At 36.6% G+C, this 20,856-nt stretch overlaps 1 long non-coding RNA gene across 1 annotated transcript; it reads right to left on the bottom strand.

The window, feature by feature from the left end:
- Nucleotides 1-808: 808 nt before the first annotated feature.
- Nucleotides 809-19,201, bottom strand: LOC116531297. The gene is made up of 2 exons (XR_004260356.1): nt 12,360-19,201; nt 809-4,640 (listed from the first exon to the last, which is right to left on the bottom strand). It is a non-coding gene; the product is annotated as an uncharacterized LOC116531297 (long non-coding RNA).
- Between the last annotated feature and the right edge of the window lie 1,655 nt (nt 19,202-20,856).

The raw sequence follows: 20,856 nt of genomic DNA, 5'->3' as shown, positions 1-20,856 counted from the left end.
TGCAGCCCAAGTAAAATCTCAGCAGCAATTTTTAAAAAGAAATTGACAAGCTGATTCTAAATTGTACAAGACAAAGGAACTAGAATAGCCTAAGCAATCTTGGAAAAGCAGACCAAAAGGGAAGGACTCATACTACCTGATTTTAAGACTTATTATAAAGCTATGGTAACTACGCAATGCAATGATGGTAAAAAGACAGGAAGATGAATGAAACAGAGGAGAGAGTTCGGAAGTAGACCCTTGTAGGTATAATCAATTGATTTTTACAAAAAATGCAGGGACAATTTAGTGAGAAAGGAACGTTTTTGCAACAAATGATGCTGGAACAACTGAATATCCATATGCAAAACAATGAGCTTTGACCCATATTTCACATTATATAAAAACATTAACTCAAAAAGTATAATAGACCTAAATATAAAAGTTAAATAATATCTAAATTATTTGATAATTAGAATTATCTTCTAAAAAACAATTCTAGAAGAAAACATAGAAGAAAATCTTTGTGGTCTTGGGTAAAGAAAGTATTTCTTGGAGATGATAAAAATCATGATCTATAAAAGAAAAAAATAAACTAGATCACATAAAAATTAAAGTTAAAAGCTTCTGCCTTTTGAAGAACATGCTTATGAAAAATGAAAAGCCACACACTGGGAGAAAATATTTGCAAAACATGTATCTGATTTAAGAATATATCAAGAACTCCTAAAAATCAATAATGTGAAAACAAGTTAGTTAACAAATAGGTAAGGATTTGAACAAAGACTTTACCAAGAAAGATATATAGATGGACAATAAACACATGAAAAATACTCAACAACATATTTATTAGGAAAATGCATACAAAAACAACAATGAAATGATACCATTGTATACCTATCAGAATGGTTAACAAATGAAAGTTTTATAATATCAAGTGTTGGTAAGGATACAGAACAACTGGAGCCCTCACACACAATTGAAGGGAATGCCACTCAGGAAAACAGTTTGAAAGCTTCTGATAAAGTTAAACACATAACATGAAAATCTCACTTCTAGGTATTTAAGGGAAATAAAATATGTCCACATAAAAACCTATTCATAAACATTTATAGCAACTTTATTTGTAATCACCAAAATTGGAAACACTCCAAAATGTTCATCAACAGGCAAAATGATGAGCTGCAGTACATTCATACAATGAAATACTACTCAGCAATGAAAAGGGATGTACCACTGACACTTGATGTGATATGGATGAATTCCAAATGTATTATGCTAAATGAAAGAAGCCAGGCTCAAACGGTTGGACACACTGCTTGATTCTACTTTATATGACATTTTGGAAAAGGCAAAACTCTAGAAGCAGAAATTATATCATTGGTTTCCAGGAGATGATTGGGTAGAAAGGTTGATTACAAAGGGATGAGGATGTTACAGTACTCAGTCCTTTGTAGTGATAGGACTATATGTTACACTGCTGTGTGTGTTTGTCAAAATCCATAGAATCTTATGTGGAAAAGAGTGATTTTACTAAATTATGCCTAATCTCGATGAACCTGTCTAAAAGAAAAACACAATAAAAAACAAAGTTCCAGTTTGGTGTGTCAAGTGTGCTTTGCTTTCAGGTTGATCCTTTCCAAGATTCAAATTATCTTTTTCACCCTTCCAAATGACTAAGGTAACAAATGGTCTGCCAGAGTTCCCTAATGTGGAAATTCCAAAAGAACAGTGTGCTATGTACCACTTCATCTGCTCTTGTGATGAGCTTTAGACATCTACTATTATTTATTACACAGGTTTAGGATATAATGTGGAGGTCACCTTCCAGCTGCAGTGAGATATTGACAGACTGGGGTTGATGGGGGAGAGGAAGACCATTGTTATGTTTCTACTATATATCAGAAAACCTACAAAAGGAAGTAAACATTCAACAATCCTATAGATAATTTTGGGGAAATTTCAATTTTAAAAAAACAGGATTTAATTAAAATGCTAAGTTGCACACCAATTATTATACTTAAAATGGGCATAGTTAAGAGTTTCTCAGCCATTTGGCCTCTGCATGTGTTTGTAACAGAACCTTCATGAAGAGGGGAGGAACTTCTATGATCTCAGAGGCACCTCTGTGCTGCCTCTAAACAGGTATTATGCTAAAAGAAAATACTAGCTAATCTCCAGAATGCCATCAAACTTTCTAGTACTTGCAAGTATGCAATGACTACAAGAGTTGAGAAATACAAACTGAATTATTAAAACGTTATATTCAACATATTTAATTTCCAGAATTTGCCATCTCCCTATCGGACCTCAGAGAGGTTAAATGATTTGTCCACAGCTGTTAAGTGACAGGAATGATATTTTAAACTCAGGCCTTCTGACTCTAAGGCGAGTGCACGTTATATTGCTTTACTTTTTCTCTCAGAAGTTCAGAAATACATAAGCTATGATGGTGTGGTAAATCACACCAGGAGATGCCAGCAGTATTTCTTCTCTAGACTCTAGTGCTGAGAAGTTGAATACAACAATCTTTAAATTAATTCTTACTTGGCAGTCCATTATCATTAGATTGATTTAACTCAGCTACATTTTTTACTATTTCAAAGATAGAAGATATATGGCACCTGATTTCATCTTTTCTTATAATTAAAAAAAAAAATACTGTAGAAACGAAGAAGCAAAATACTTAACATTCTTCACCAGAATATAAAATCCTTTTTTCTTGCCTTCCATGGCACCAGTCTCCCAGCTATCTCTTTCCAGTTCTCTTTAAGCCCCTTGGAGGATCACCTCCCTCTGCTTGCCCATTGGAGGCTGTTTCCCTGAGTTCTGTCCTTAGGTCTCCTCCCCTCCCGGTATACATGACATCTCCTCGGTGAGGACAGCAAAGATCACCTGGTGACCATCAAGCAGGTGGCTCACAGACAAAACTCCTTATCTGAGGAACTTACAAGTAATTATGAAGTGGTGTCACTGTCTGAGGTAAATACCTGGGATTCATTGTCTCATGGCCATGGAAAACTAGGATGCCAGTACACAAACAGTGCAGTTAAGAGCAAAAGTTTAATAGGCGGAAGAAAGATAAGAGCTCTCTGTGCAGAGAATGGTCCCAGAGAAAATGGGTTGTGGCTTCCCCAGTAGAATGCAGGTTTTATAGATGAGCTTGAGGGGACAATGTCTGATTTACATAGGGCATGAAGGACTGGTTGGACCAGTTGTCCCATACGCATAGCACCGAAGAAGCTGGCTTCCCTACCCTAATCTTTTATTATGCAGATGGGTTTTCTACTGGGTTGGCGCCATGTTGCCTGGTTCTTTACTGTACACGTGGTGACAAAGAAAGTGAAGATGGAGCCTCCATGTTCAACATGCCTCGCCCTCAGGTAGCTATTTTCTATTGACACAGCTGCTGGCATTCACCAGTGCAAGTTTCCAGCTTGCTTATCTCTGTCTGCAGCTCAATTTTTTCAGGCTGCTCTTTGTTAGAAAAGAAATGATTTCAGGGCTTCTTTTTGTTAAAAGGGACATTCCGCCAAGGACTCTGTTACCCTTACTGTTAAGCATGCTCTGAATGAACAGACCACCTAAACAGGCTTTGTTTGAGCAACAAGTCTGTTTATTCACTCGGGGGTGAGTGGGTTGAATCCGAAAAGATAGTTAGTAGAGGGGTGGTGAGATAGGAGCTAGTTTTATAGGTTGGGGATAGGTAATGGAAAGTTACAGTTTAGCGCAGTTTTTTTGCAAGCCAGGGGAGGTGGGTGTCATGGGATCCAATGTCACAAGATTGATCTATAAGTTGAGGCAGGAACAGTGGTAGAATGTCACAAGGTTGGTTAATCAGGCCACAGGGTCCAGGGTCACAAAGGCCGACTTATCAGTTGAGGCAGGGACAATGGTGGAATGTCACAAGGTCAGTTAATCAGGCACTGCATGGGCTAGCTATTCTCCTTTTGCAGTTTTTGTTACCTTTGACTTTTTGGCACCAGGAGGCCATCTGGAGGAGTGTGTGTGGGTCACAGGGGTCACCATGGCTTGACTATGGTGTAGTCCTTGGTGCAGTCAGTTCAAAGAACCTTGCACTTACTACCTGCCTAAATGATTTCTATCTCCTGTATAAATTACACTTCTCTATTATCTAAAGCCAGCATCTGGTTCGAAGCTTCTTTACTCCACAAATGTATAAGTAACTAGAGTTTCTATACATCTCCAGAATGCATGCATGCTGAAACCCATTGTGCAAACCTTGCTGACACAAAAATGTCTACAAATGTAATCATTTATCATGACCTATGAGGCTAATATAGTTCCAATTACCCTTCAGCTCCTGCTTTAAGGTCTGTAAATACTCCTGAGGAAGAATCCATTGTGTTGCACTCCATCCTCTCTTGCTGAGGTACCCTGCTGCAGCTGCACTCTTCAACAACGTTCTTTCTACCTAATAAAACTTTCCTTTTTCAGTACTATACTGTCAGTAGTAAATTCTTCTTACCAACCTGCCAGTCGATCATTCTGATGTTGGGGCTCTGACGCCTTGCCTGACGCTGGGTGATTGCTTTCACTCAATTCCATGACCATCTGTAGACTGATGACTTCATCTCTGGTACAGACCATTCTGTCCTGCAGAATCACAGATTCCATTTCTTCTTAGTGGACAGTTCTGTCTGAATGACCCACAGAGAACTCAATTTCAACATGCCCCAGTTGAATTTCACTGCCTTCCCTGTACTCTGCTCTCTCCCCTTCCCATCTGCCCACCCTCCCTTAAATTCCCAATGACACAAACGGTAGCTGGGAGTCATGTTCAAGTGCTTTCCCTCTTCGCATCCAAGTATCCAACCAGTCTTATTGTTCTGCCTGCATTATCTCTCTCATAGTCTTCTCTTCTGGATATCCCTTCAATAGAACCCTCATCAGGTCTAATCTGCATTATTCTAGCTCATGTCCTCGCTAGTCTCCCTCAGCTTTGTCCCTGTCTCATTTCTGAGGGATATTGCTGAATCATTTTACTTCCAGCTGAAGGCCCTGCAATAGTTTTGTACTCTCAGAGCCAAATGTAAACTCCAAGTCCTCCCTCGTTCCATCTGCAGCTGAATCCTAATTGAAATCTGAGTTGAGCGGCACTGAACTACCTGCAGCTATCTAAATATCCTTTGCCGTTAATCATCTGCAATTATATGCCTAAGCTGCTCACTCCGCCCAACCTCTTAGTGCTGGTGTGTTAGAGCTTTGCCTTTAATGTCCTTCTCATTATGGATTTGTATATCTTTTAATATTTAATATGATTTTCTTTTAACTTTTTACTCCCTGAATTTTTCACAATGATCAAGCAAATAATTTTTAAGGAGAACATCTAACATTTATTAAAATACTACCTAAGTGCACAGGGAATGGATTTATCATTTTTCTACTTATTTTTATGATATCGAGGTGAATATAGGAATTGTAAAACTTCAAAAAAGTTATTGTTGTTTTAGGTCTATTCATATGTGCAAGATTTTCAATTGTATGCCTAACTCATACCATTTTGAGGCAAGTTTTGGGGCTGAGGGTTTACACCCATTTCTCCACTAAGAGAACTGGGTATTCCTTACCTGCTGTGTAGATGTTTTCATCCCCTTCTTTTTATAAAATAATTAAGATAGTTTTTATTTGTAGAGTTTAAGATTTACAGAAAAATTGAATACAGTTCCATATATGCATCCCATTCCCACCCATACATAGCTTCTCTATTATTAACATCTTTCACTACTGTGGTACACTTGTTAAAACTAATGTAGCAATATCAATATATTATTAACTATAGTCCATAGTTTACTTTCAGGTTCACTCTTGGTTGTACTTCTACAAGTTTTGGCACATGTATAATGTATGTGTCATGTACCGGCTAGTGTAGTATCACAGAGAATAGTCTCATCTGTGCTTTGCCTATCCATCCTCTCCTTACTTCCCCCACCCCACCCAGCTCCTGGCCACCCTCATCTTTTTACTATCTGTATAGTTTTTATGTTTTATTTTTGGAGACAGAGTCTCACTCTGTCACTAGACTGGAGTGCAGTGGTGCAATCTTGGCCCACTGCAACCTCTACCTCCCAGATTCAAGTGATCCTCCTGCCTCAGCCTCCCAAGTAGCTGGTATTACAGGTGCACGCCACCATGCCCTGCTAATTTTTTTTTTTTTTTTGTACTTTTAGTGGAGATGGGGTTTCACCATGTTTGCCAGGCTGGACTCAAACTCCTGACCTCAAGTGATCTGGCCACCTTGGCCCCCTAAAGTGTTGGGATTAGAGATGCAAGCCACTGCGCCTGGCCTGTCTGTATGGTTTTTCAATACAGACAGTAATCATTGTATTTTGAGCCAAAGTTTCCGTCATCTTTTTAAGCAGGCTTCTATTTGTTGAAAATGAAGAAACAATATCTTTATGAAACATGAGTTATTTAGCATAGTCAGAAAGTGTTTACAGATTGAATTTTAAAGTTGGTAGTACTTTTTTTTTCAAGATCCAGTTTGCATTTTCTATTCCCATTTACTTACAGTGAATACATCGTTGATCAACCAAAGTTACAGGATAAAGAAAGACCCTTGGGAAACACATGTGGGTCCAAATTTAGACCCAGAAATGCCCATGAGGAAAATTGATTTCTCTTGTCTATGACCAAATTGCTACTGTTGACATCAGAGTAAGAGGTTATCATTTTCCTACATATGAGAAGGTAAAATAATCTGATATACAATCTAGGCAATTGAAACGGTCAGCATGATCATCTTCTGTATTTTGCCATCAGAGAAACTCCAGTGATTTAAATTGCAGGCCCCCACATGGGTTTTTTCAGATGGATAACTTTATCAACTCATTTCTAGAGGCCCTTCCCATTTAAATTTGATGGTACTGATACCAAAGAATGGGAGGCATGCTTATCACTACTTATTTTGGGGTAAATAATCAAATACCCACTTAACAAAGCTGCAAAAAGCTTGGTTGGTGTTACTGTGCCCCAACTCACAGGCAAGAAGCAGTGGCACATTATAGTCATTTGACAGGAAATAATTTCAAAGGGACATAGAAAAATTGAAAGTATACATGGGATATGATCAAAGTTAAAAAAGAATTTCCTTTTCAACAAATGAAAGCAAGGTATTTAGGTCAAAGCTCACGTTGACAGGAAACAGAAAGGGCAACTGCCCAAGTTAGAAGGAGAGTGGATTGCAGGACCCATCGAAGTCTCTGCGGTCAGGTTAACAGCTTAACAAAAGGCAGTACTTTTCCGCCAGCCATGGTGGCTCACGTGTGTAATCCCAGCACTTTGGGAGGCTGAGACGGGTAGATCATGAGGTTAGGAGTTTGAGACTAGGCTGACCAACATGGTGAAAATCTGTCTCCACTAAAAATACAAAAAATAGCTGGGCGTGGTGGTGCGCGCCTGTAATCCCAGCTATTCAGGAGGCTGAGGCAGGAGAATTGCTTGAACTCAGGAGGTGGAGGTTGCAGTGAGCTGAGATCATGCCACTGCACTCCAGCCTAGATTCCATTTCAAATAACAAAAAAAAAGGAATACTTTTAGAGTGCTTTTCCTCATATCTATCTTGATACCAGTTGTCCTTATCAGATGTTAATATAGCAGTGTCTTAATATGCTGAAAGTCTGCTGCAGAGAACAACAGATTTGAGTGGTCAGAAATGATCCTGTAGTGAAAATATGGTTTTCCTCTTCATCTTTAGTGAAATACTTGAAAGCCTACTCTCTCTCTGAGCTGAAGTATGATTTGTTATTCCAAAACTATTTGGGTTTGCACATGCATTTTCTATAACGAAGGCCGACTCTCATTAGGGTGGAAAATAAATTCTATAATTCATAATAAGAGATTGCTGCCTTTGAAATCACTTCCTACCATAATATTGGCCACTTCATTACAGTGGTAATTAGAAAGAAAAAAAAAAAAAAAAAAAACTGAAATGGCCATTTGAAGGGGAAATTAGTGCTTAATTTCCAAGACTGTTTTATTTTAATGGATGCAACTCTAGCAAGATTTTATACTTCAATTGCAAACCCAAGAATGATAAGTCTAGTGTTTCAGATCTGTCTTTTAAATGGGAAACATTTAAAACATTTTAAAGTAGCATATGATGAAAAAGCATCTAATGACTGAATATATCCCTTCAAGTCAAATATACTGTCTTTAAAGGGGTGTTTAAAAAATAAGTATGTATGTGAAGGTAGGCATGTGTGGGTGTAAGTGACATCCATTTAATCAGCTGCTACTGTCATTAACTGAAGAACACCTCTTCCAGCACACAATTTCAGCTTGTTAAAATTACTCCAATTAAGAGAAAGTGCTGTTAAAAGAAAATCTCATATTTTATTAAAAATGTCTGATGCAGCCCAAAAGGAAGGAATCGATCTTTTCCTGGAAGAGGAAAACAAGATTTAAGACGAAGAAATAAGTATAGGTTAACCTAAAATTCTCCATTTTTAGAGAGCTGCTGAGTTCTTCTAAAGAATGTTTGTTTTCTTTCCCCAGCCCACTTCTTCTTTCAGAAAACTCTTATTGTGGGATGTAATACAGAAAACTCTACCCAATAAAACACACACAATTCAATTATTTTTCTCAAAGGGCATACCAGTGTAGACGACATAGGCCAGTAAAACACTGGCATACCACACAAACCTTCTCAGGCCAGCCTTCCCCATCCCTAATCTCTCCTTTCCCCCAAAATGCACTTGTCTTTTATGTTATCACTTCTTTGATTTTCTTGATAATTTTACTGTCAAAACATGCATTCCCTAACCATTGTTGTTTTGCTTTGCTTTTTTTTTTTTTTTGCAATGTACGTAAACAGAATCATATCGTTTATACTCTTGTATTTACGCTTTTTCATGTGACATTATGTAAGTCAGATTCTTGTTGCTGTGAGTAGTGGTCTTTCCTATTCATTCAATTACATGCATATAGCACAAAATATTTTTTTTAGCCCATTGTACCATAGGTGACTACTGTATTTGGTGACTCAGTTTTTGCTTTTCTGAATGATGCTGCCACTAATATTTTCATATGTCTTTTGATAAACACGTGCCTACATTTCTGTTGTATGTGCCTGTGAGTGGAATTTCTGGGTCATTGGATGTACATTCAAATTTGTCAGATAATGTTGAATAGTTTTTTAAACTGGTTATAGCAATTTGCACTTTTAATAGCAGCATATAAGAATTGTCAATATTTAGCCTTTCTGGTAAGGCTGTAGTAGATTTTTACTTGGGGTTAAATTTGTTTTATCACTGAAGCATAATGAGGCTGAGCATCTTTTCAAATGTTTATGGTTATTTGGTTATCCTCTTTTGTAAAACGCTTCAAGTTATTTCCTAACTTTCGTATTATGCCGTCCTTACTGATTTGTAGAGGTTCTTTATATATTCTTGATACAAGCTCATTTTGATTATACGAATGGGAAATTTCTTCTCCTACTTGTGGCTTTTTTTTTTTTTTTACTTTCTTAATGGTATCTTGTGATAAATATAATCTTTTAAAATTTTATTTTGAATTAATTTTAGATTTACAGAAGAATAGAAAAGAGTGCAGACGGCCCCAATATATCCTCCATCCAGCCTCCTCTAATGTTAACCCATTCCATAACCATTTATCAAACATAGCTAACACTTATCAAACTCAGATATTAATATAGGTATGACACTGTTACATAAACAACACAATTTATTTAGATTATACCTGTTTTCCACTATTATTCTTTTTCTGTTCCAGGAGCCAATCCAGAATACCATGCTGCATTCAGCTGTCACTCTCCTTAGTCTCCCTCAATCTGTGGCAATTGTCTCAGTTCATATTTTTCATGACTTTGACATTATAATAGTACTGGTGAGGTATTTTGAGAATAAACCACAATTTGAACTTCTCCAATGTTTTCTCATGATTAGATGAATTCACTAATTTTTAATGCAATATACTTTGTCAGTCTCCCTTATATGAATGCTTTTTGTCTCCTTTTAAAATAACTTCCCCTCCCCACAAAGCCTCTGTTTTGCCTTTCGTATCTTCTGAAAGCCACTGTTTCACCTTTCATATGTAGTTTATAAGTTTAGGCCAACTTCCATAGTTTTCATATCTAACTCATCAAATATAAATTATTGAAAAAAAAGTTTCCCCACTTTTCTGTAGTCCCATCTTTGAGGCAAATCAAATGTCCCTGCATGTGTGCATTTGTTTCTGAGCTCTCCAGTCTATTTGTCTCTTCTTGCCTATAGTGCACGGCACTAATTACTGGGGCTGATAACAAGTCTTGATATGTGGTGGTACTTATTTTGTTCAAGAGATCATTGGCCATTTTGGCACTTCTCATTTCCTTATAAATTCTGGAATCAGCTTGTTTATTTTCTCATATACACATACAAACACAGGCATGCGGGACTTAAACTGAATCCATAAATCATTTGGGAATGACAATTTACTATATTGCAACTGCCAATAGATGAACATGAATATACCTTCGTTTACACAGGGATTCTATAATTTTGCTCGATAATTTATAGTTTACTGGTAGAGACTGTATACATCTTATATTTCAAAGAATTTCATAATGTTTGATACTGCTGTGAATAGAATCACCTTTGTGTGTGTGTGTGTGAGAGAGTCTTGTTCTGTCGCCCATGCTGGAGTGCAATGGCGTGACCTTGGCTCACTGCAACCTCTGCCTCCCAGGTTCAAGCCATTCTCCTGCCTTAGCCTCCTGAGTAGCTGGGACTACAGGCACCTGCCACCACGCCTGGCTAATTTTTATATTTTTAGTAGAGGCAAGGTTTCACCATATTGCCCAGGCTGGTCTCAAACTCCTGACCTCAGGTGATCTACCTACCTCGGCCTCCCAAAGTGCTGAGATTACAGGTGTGAACCACTGTACCCAGCCTAGAATCACTTTTAAAATTCAGTTTTTCTAGTTGTTTGCTGCTGGTATATAGAAATCACTTTTTTTTTTTTTGGCTTATTGATCTTATATAGAGAGACTCTGCTAAATCCTTTTTTAAATTTTAATAGTGTATTTGTAGATTGTTTCAGATTTTGTGTGTACATAATTGTGTCATTTGTGAATAAAATTTTTTTCCTTTTAGTTTTTATTTTTTCTTCCTTATTTTTTGGCTTTTCTGTACTGGCTAGGATCTCCAGTACAATGTTGAATAGATGTACTAATAACAGGAATAGCCACTTATTTCTGAAATCAAAGCAAACACTTTCTATAACTTATTATTAAGTATCATGCCTACAGTTAGTTTTTTTGTAGGTACTTACAGATATGGAACTATTCAAATTTTGTGTCTTTCTATGTCAGCTTTGGTAGACTGCATTTTTGTAGAAATTAGTTGTTCTTATGTAAATTTTCAAATTTATTGGAATAAAGTGCTTTAAAATATTTTCTTCTTCTTCCCAAATGTTCACAGAACATGCAGTAATATCCTCTTTTTTCATTTCAGATATACTGCACATTTTGATCTTCTTAATTTCATGATCAGGTGAGCCAGAAGTTTATTAATTTTAATTCTTAAAAAAAATCAACTTTTTAATTTTTTTTTTTTCTGACAGAGTCTCACTCTGTCACCCAGTCTGGAGTGCAGTGGCACACTCACAACTTATTGCAGACTTATTCCATGTAGCTGGGACTACAAGCATATACCACTGTGCCTTGCTGATTTTTTTTTTAATTCCGATGTTTTTGTAGAGATGGGGTCTCATTATGCGGCCAAGGCTGGTCTCAAACCTCTGGCCTCAAGCACTCCTTGCACCTTGGCCTCTTACATTGATGAGATTACAGGGGTGACCCACTGTGCCTGGCCTTAATTTTTTATTGTATGTTTTTATTTACTATTTAATTAATTCCTGCTCTTATTATATACTTCTTTTTTTTCTTTCTTTGGGCTTCATTTCCTGAATATTTTCCTAACTTCTTAAAATAGATATTTAGCTTAAAATATAATGTTTTTAAAAAATGGGCTGTTCTTTTATGTGCAATATTTTGTTCGATCTTCAAAATCATCTTGTAAAGGTGTGCTAATTCCATTTTTCTGGATGAAGAAAGTGAGAAGGTAACCAATTTGATCCAGGTTAATTATAAAGCTGGAATTCAAATTACATCTATTTGTATGGAAAGTCCATATTCTTTTTAAATATCTTGAATTCACATGATTAGTATAAAATAAATTTTTGACTTTTTCAAAAATTCTATTTTATAATTGAAGAAAAAATTAGAATACGGTAAATATCTGTTTGTATTATAAAGAATCTAGGGTCAGTAAAGAAATCTAATTGTTACAAATCCATCATTTTGCTAATCGTGTTTAGAACATTTTTCATGCATCTCCAAAACAGCACTGACAACTTACTCCATTTTGACTTGGCTCTACCCGTTTTGGCTCCTTGAAATCACGCTCTCCTCCTCTCTCCTCTTGTTTTCAGTCCCTGTGCAGGTCCCTGTTGCTCTGTTCACCATGGAACATCAGTGTTCCTCAGTCTTTGTAAACACTCTCTTCACTTAAAAAAACAACAACATTGGCAATTTTACTCATGCTCATTATTTTAACTCATAAACAAATGACTGACTCAAAAATGCAGATTCCCAGGCCCCTGAAACTGCATATTCTCATTGCTTTCAAAATTGCTCATCTGGAGGTTCCAAAGCAAGACATTAAACTCAGTCATGTCCAAAACTATGCTTCAACCCGCTCTCTCCCCACCGACAAATATAGTCTTTCTCAATTGCTTATCTCAGCGAGTAAGATTCATCCAGTTTTCCAAGTCAGAACCACAAAAGTCAGTCTAAGATGGCTTCTCTCCCTCATTCCCCTGCTATCAATTATCCTTAGATATCCCTATTATTGGTTCCATCTTCACCAGTTTCAATGCCTGTGTATTTAGATTGTCATGACGTCTTACCTGGACTTGCTTAAAGAATAGTCCTATTACACTTCATGCACAATTCACATTATAGAAATTAACATGCCATAACCCTATGCCTGCTTCTCACTAAACTTTGAGATAACTGAGTGAAGGAGCTGTGAGATAGATATATAATCTATCTCATATACATAGATATGTATATGAGACTTGCCAATTGCTCCATACATATTTGGTCAATGGTGTCATAGGAAAAAAATGGAAAGGAAAGCTTATAATTTTCTCAGTAGTTGCTACAATTGTGGATAATTCATACTTTTCAAAATTAAGTGGAGAGGTCAAGTGGGTCCGTGGACTGTTGCTATTAACCCTTCTGAAAGAGTTAGTTCAGATGGAACTACTGAGTGGAGCTGTATCAATGTCACATTGAAACAGAGCTGGACCCCTTATGATAGTGCTCGGCCATCCAGGAAAAGTCTGTTCATAAGGGCATAATAAAGCCTTCTTGTATTATAGCCACATCACTTGAATGGTCATGTCTATTCATAAGCAAAGTTGTATGCTTAGGTAGGCTTAGGATCATGGAATTTGCGTTTTGAATGTTACAATTTCAAATTACATACCACTTATTAACAAAACTATCATAATGAAGAAAACTCAATTATATGAAGGAGGCATTTTTAATCACCCCGTTTTCAGTGTTGTGAGAGAAGCACAGTAAGATCAAGCAATTTATGCTAACTCTTATCACATTACTGACAATAATTCAGAAGTATTGCCTCCTAATTCTAGAGTCTCCTCTTTCTTATTGTGGTGACATTTCCAGCTAACACAGGAGAGTCACATAAAATCCCTAAGCACAATTTCTGATTGGGCACTTACATTCCATATTTTAAAAATTTCCACTGTTAATTATTTGTAATCTCTGCTCCAGCTTTAAGTTTATAGGTGTTCCTTGACTTATGATAGGTTACATCCTCATTAACCCATCGTAAGTTGAAAATATCCTATTTTGAAAATGCAGTTACTACACTTGACCTATGGAACATCATAGCATAGCCCAGCCTGCCATAAATGTGCTTAAATACTTGCAGTAGTCTACAGTTGGGCAAAGTCACATATCACAAAGTCTATGTTATAATAAAGTGTTGAATATTCTGTGTAATTTATTGACTACTGTATTGAAAGTGAAAGTAGAATGGTTGCATGGGTACTCGAGGAGCAGTTTCTACAGAATGTGTGTCACTCTCACACAATCTTGATCATAAAGCCAAGAAATCATAAGTCAAACCATAGTAAATTGGGGACCATCTGTAGTCCCAACTGGATCTCTTGCTGGGAGAGACAAAATGACCTAGGAGTTCACAGCTAAGCAAATCAGATTCCCTTTGCTTCTTCTCTGACTTAGGAGCCTACATTCTCTACATTTTTTTCTCCATGATTATGCTTCTGTTTTGCATTGTATTTCCAGTGATATCCTCTCTATCTTGATTACATTTTGCCTTGGCTCCTTTACAAAGTATCTCACTTCAATTCAACGTAAAATCCTGACTGGTCCTTGGATTCTATCTCCCACTCCCAGTTGCCCCTAAACACCTCTCTCTATGGTTGAGTCCCATTACCTGCTGGTAGATGACTTGAAGTGTCTACCTATAAAATAGGCTGTCATCTCACTCATGCACAGGTGGATCTAGCTGACTGGGGATGGCAGGCAGGAAATCCCTTCTTCTTTCACCTCTGTCTGTGCATTCTCCAAAAGCCTGGGTGAAGCTGCTAATCTGCTTAGGCAGGTTAGTAGATATGACAGCAGGCTTATCCACAAAAGTCCTTCCTTGGATAAAATCTTGCTCCCTTTAAGTGGGCCTGAGAAGGAAGGCAGTGTCAGGATTCTGAAAGGGCACAAACAGCTGGCGAGGATGTCAGTCCTAACCTGGTGCTGTAGAGGGTGGAAAGAGCAGGAGTTGTAGAATGGTGGGTTGTCAGTGAGGCATCAGAGTCTAAGAAACTGGTTTAGGTGCGTTAGGCCATTTACTATGTGTGAACCTTAGGTACACCATTTGTATTCTTGAGGTCTGTTGGTCTGTTTCCATGTCTTCAAAATACACACTACTTCTTCCCTGCCTGTTTCACAGGATTTTGTACAAATAATATGCAATAGACAACAGCAAAATTGGGATATCTTACAAAGTATACTAATTGGTATCATCTCAAATAATCAAAGCTTTATGGTAAAGCGTTCAAATCACAATTATGCATATGTATTAAAAACAATCTTACCTAATTGATCATAATATGAAAAATATATTTCTGGTTATTGTAAGGACTGAATTCTGTTTTACATTTCTATTACTTAGTCTTCTCCTAGAAGATTTGAAATCTGTATTTAAGTTAGTAAAATATTTCAAAATTACATTTAAGTTAGTAATTAGATTTGTAATAAAACATTACAAATTTTACTGCCAAAATTTAAATTTTACCAATTAAAATTGGTAAATGAACCAATATTTCTAAAATAGATTGAATAAAGATAGCAGCCAAGTCATTTGTATTGGAAAGGCAAATCTGAGAATCATTAGTAATATAAATCACTAAGACAAAGAGTTGAGAGAAATTCTCTTTTAATTAGCTTTGGCTCCTGTCAAGATGGTAAGCTACAATACGCTGCTGGCTTATTCCAAAACCAATCCTAGGAGATAGGAGATGGGGGAGGGTGGCGTGGTAGGGAGAAAGGAAGGCAGAGAGGGTGAGAGACAGAGAGAGGCAGAGAGAGAGAGGAGACAGAGATGGAGACAGAGATAGAGAGACAGAGGAAGAGAGACATTTTGATTCAGACAAACAGACATGTGAATACTAGGGAAAAAAAAATAAAACCCAATACCAAAAGTGAGATGTTCTGGGGAGACTGAGGCCATCTTAACCTTGGAGTTATGGATTAGAAGCAGAAAAGGCAGCGAGGTGCAGAAGGCAGTGAGAAGGCTTGGAGAGAAACTGACAATGGCTATGCTACAGTGTGTAATTACTGTTAAAAAAATAAAGACAACAGACAAATACCTACCATCAGAAACAGAATAACCATGGTAATGATAACACAATTAGGAATAATACTGGTAGCATAAAGCAAAACCAATAAGTCATTTAAGAAGTCCAGGTAGAAATATTAGGTCTGAATACATAAGAGTTGAAATATAAAAAACACCACCACGACAAATGGGATAAACAGCAGGCTGAACAGATGAAGAACAAATTAGCACACTGAAAGATCAGAGCAAGAAGCTCTCTCAGAAGCAGCTAGAAACAGCAGAGATGGAAACCATGAGAGAATAGCTTAGGGGTATGTAGATGAAAGCAGAACTGCCAACATGCATAGGAGTCCCAGAGGTAGAGGAGAAAAAAATAATCAAACTATTAGATGTTCCTAGAAACTGTGTTAATAGATAAGCCCTTAGAATTATGAAAAAAAAATCACTACCGATGCTTTGGTTTTATGAGAATGGCACACTGCTAAGAAATAAATGAACAAATAAAGTGTATGTTAGTAAGGTTAGTTTGCAGAATTTACCAAACGGCTGGAACACCTAAAACAATACATCTCTTAATTCAGTGTATGACTATCAGCCTGTGAATCTTACACTCTTACTGGTCCCCTAGCCATGGACCTAGTTAGGCCTAACCAATAATTACCTGTATAAACAGTGGAACTGAACTCTTCTGGTTCTATGCGTCTCCTGAATCCAGCATAACTCCTAGTTGTTTACGGATGGACATCTATATGATTCAAACTGGCTACACATGACTCAAATTGGCTATGATTCGTAGGCATCTTACAGTAAATTCCCCCAGCCTCATCTTGTTAGATCAGACCTTCTTAAGAGCAGACATTTCAAATGTCTTCTCTGATTTAAAGATAGGTGCCCAAGTATCCAAACAGTCCTGAGATGTTATGGTTCTGTGTTGCTTAACACAGATACTATAGACCAACATCATCAATTAAATTATAGTTAGAAACTAGAGAAAAGACGATTACCTGTATTTATGAAATGTTTCGTTTATAGACAAAAATATTCTAAACAATTACAATTAAGATATGTAACAATGAATTTTGGAATGTATGAAAAAAATCAATTCCTAGGTACTCCAGTTAATTCCTGTGCTTATAGACTATTGAGTCAGAAATGAAACACAATAAACATTTTAACTGATCTTTTCATTTCTTTCACTGTAACTAGTACTAGGAGAAAACTAATACAGGGAAGAGCCCTATAATGAGATCTATGATAATCAAACTCAAAACTCTTATTGCTATCATTTTCTTTTGTGAATTATCTGCATATCTTTACTTATATTATCTATTTAAATCTTATCAATTGTGTAAAAACTGATTAAAATGGTCTAATTAATTGTGTTTTAGAAATTTGGGGGGTTATCATAGGATTAAGATATTTAATAAAACACATTTTTGTGATTAAAGACTCAGAAGAATCCCTTAAGTGTTAAGATCTACTTCCCTAACCCCTTATAATTCACAGTTCATTCTGAAACAGCAGTAAATCACTGACATGAACATTTTCTTCATAGTGTCACTACAAAATAGCATAAAAACTATCTTAACTACATGCCATGAAATTAAAACAACAGACCATGACTGAGAGAGAATTACAGGTTTATCTTACTTTCATGAAGATTTTTAAAAAGGTAACATTTATGGAGAAAGTCATGAATATTAAATCTTTCAAACACCTACAATGATTAAAAAACTCTTTCTGCTTATGCCAGCAACTCTCCAACATAAGATTGCTGTTCAGTTTGCTAGGGTCAGGCCACAGAGAATATGAAGTTTGAAAAGCAAATGGAACAACTTGGATGAAAATTATTCTTATAATTTCAGATATCCTGATATTGAAAACTTCTGAAAGTTTGTATGCTACACCCAAGACACTCCAAGTATGGTCCATGGATCAGCAACACTTGGAAGTGTGTTGGAACAGAATTAGCATCACTTGGAAGTGTGTTGGAACAGAATCTCATGCCCCACGCAACCCCACTGAATTTAAACCCTTTTTCTTAAAACTAGATCGTTAGATGGTTCATATGTACATTGTGGTTTTAGAAGCACTACTGCCATGTGGAAATATTCTGAAAACTTAGGGTTAATGTGATGTGTTTTTATATAGCAATCATAGCAAATCTTCCCTAGACTGGAAGTTCTTCAAGAGTGGGGGTTATAGTTTATTCTTTTTGTATCCTCAGCATCTAGTAGTATAAGGCCAGGCTCACATTTGGCCCAGTGAAGATGAATGAATAAATGATGTTATAGTAAAAATACAGCAGTCATATCAGTGAGGCTACATTACCTGTTTACAAATGTTAAGACAGCTGGTTCAATGGGCAAGTACAGGGATATTCGATAGGCACAATAAAGCAGAATAAGTGAAAATGTTAAATATTTGTGCTCAAATGCATAACTGAGAAAACTTACCAAGTGTTTCATTAGGAAGAAAACACACAGCAAAGGTTTTGAGTGCCAAAATGCATAACCTGATGACTTGATAACCATGTAGTTAGTTTTAGAGTTGGGGCTGGCCACGCTGGAAAGATTAATGATGTGATCGTAGGTTTGGGAATTTGAGCTATGCGGTTTGGAACTTTGAGCCATGCAATACCAACCCAACCTCTGGGGAAGGAAGGAAAGCTGAAGATAAAGTTCAGTCACATGGCCAATGATTTAATCAATCCAATGGGCTACATAGTGAAACTCCAATAAAAACCATATACCAAGGCTTGGGAGAGCGTCCCTGGCTTGAACACATGGATGTAACCAGGAGGGTGATGGGTCATGAGGACATGGAAGCTAGTGTTTGCAATTATTTATATAAGAGCAAATATGATTTTGTAATGCATACATATTTACAGTGTGCTAAGCCACATTACTGGCCCATTACTGGTCAAGTTTTACAAAAATTCTATGCTTACTGATCAAATAAGAATCTAGAATGTAAAGTGGGTTCAGAATCTAAAATATAAAGTAAGTTTAAGGTAAAAAAACACTTGGGAAAACTAAAAGCATTTGATAATAGTTCAGACAATGCTAACAGTTTTTCAGTAATAGTTAACAAGCATAATGTCTGCAGTACAATTCTGATCCTAACTACCCAGAATTAGGTCAAATGTCACATGTATTAGGGCTCTCTAGAGGGAAAGAACTAATAGGATATTATTTCTAATAGAACAGGATATATATATATATATATATATATATATATAAAAATATATAAATATAAAAATATTTTAATTTTCACTCACATATATACATATATAAATATATAAGGGGGAATTTATTAAGTATTAACTTACATGATCACAAGGTCCCACAATAGGCAGTCTGCAGGTTGAGAAGCAAGGAGAGCCAGTCCGAGTTCCAAAACTGAAGAACTTGGAGTCCAATGGTCAAGGGCAGGAAGCATCCAGCATGGGAGAAAGATGTAGGTTGGACGCTAGGCCAGTCTCGCCTCTTTCTGGGAGGCTAGGCCAGTCTTGCACAATTTTCTGTCTCAGAATTTAGAATATCATTTCTCCAAAATATTTTTGGTCTATTGGTACTTGTTCTTTGATTAGTCTTGCATGACAGACATTTACTGAGTACGTACTATTTGAAAGGTACTTAATGTAAATACACCTGAAGAAACAGTTTCTGTCTGCATACTGCTTAAATCAAACACATTTACCTATATTTAACTAATGGCCCAATCAAATGATCTCATGAATTCTTTACTCAGAAATGCTTCCTAACACACTGTCTTAGTTTGGGCTGTTCAGGCTGATACAAGAAAGCACCATGAGGTGGGAGTCTAAGACAACAGAAAATTTATTTCTCAGTTCTGGAGACTGGAAGTCCAAGACCAGGGTGCCATCATGGTTAAGTTCAGGTGAGGGCTCTCTTCCGGGCTGCAGATGGCTGACTTCTTGTATCATCACATAGTGTAAAGAGGGCAAGACAGCCCTCTCGGGTCTCTTTTATAAAGGCACTATTCCCATTCATGAGGCCTCCACTCTCAGTATACTTTCAAATGTTGATTTCCTTTACTACAGAAATCATTCCATATTTCAGACTATTCGTTACAAATAAGTGAGGTATAGTTTACTTCCAACTAATGGCAAATGATAAAAGAAATGGAGTTTAAAGGGTAAGACTGGCAAGTAGTGATTTTTAAACAGTGCTAAATTGCTAATTGGAGAGTGGAATGATGTTGGTAATAGGGAGACAGAGGTAAGATATTAGGAAAGTGTAAAGGCAAAATAATGCTTTGATAAGTCAAATTTATATTTTATCAAAGATTTGAGAAAGTTGGCAAGCTTTTCTTTAAAGCACAAATCCTTTTTTTTTTCTTAAAAGTTTAAGGTAGCATAATGAGGTATGAATTAAAATCCCTTCTATCTTAAGATATGAAAATTTAAAATGATTACCTCTTGGGAAAAAACAACTGTATTTTAGCGAACAGACAAATGAAAACCAGTCAGAATTCCTCATGCTGGACCCCTCCATGATACAGGCTCTGTTGTCTCCACATACACACATAACAGGTTAAAGTAGCCATCAAAATACAATGGAATTTTAAGAATGAGATTAAGTATATTATACTCACAAAATATAAACAGTTTCACCAATAGCACTAAGCTTTTTAAACCAGTATGATTTCTATTGAAAAATGAATAACAGAATTTTAAAATAATAGAATAGAAGCAATTCTAAAAATCAATACTAAAAAGAAGTACCCAAATCTTTGAATTTAGACTCAAAACTATGCATGCAATATTGCTATGGTCTGAATGTTTGTGTCCACCTGAAATTTATATGTTGAAATCCTAACTCCCAAAGTGATTGTATTCCGTGGTGGGGCCTTTTGGGAAGTGATAAGGTCAAGAGAGCAGAGTTCTTAAAAATGGGATTAGCACCCAAAGGAGCTTATCTGCCCCTTCACCATATAAGGA

Source organism: Sapajus apella, unplaced genomic scaffold, assembly GCF_009761245.1.
Source record: "Sapajus apella isolate SASKATOON/1434 unplaced genomic scaffold, GSC_monkey_1.0 scaffold70, whole genome shotgun sequence".
Lineage (NCBI taxonomy): Eukaryota > Metazoa > Chordata > Mammalia > Primates > Cebidae > Sapajus > Sapajus apella.
The sequence above is the reverse complement of the archived record's forward strand: the minus strand, read 5'-3'. Positions and strand labels throughout refer to the sequence as shown.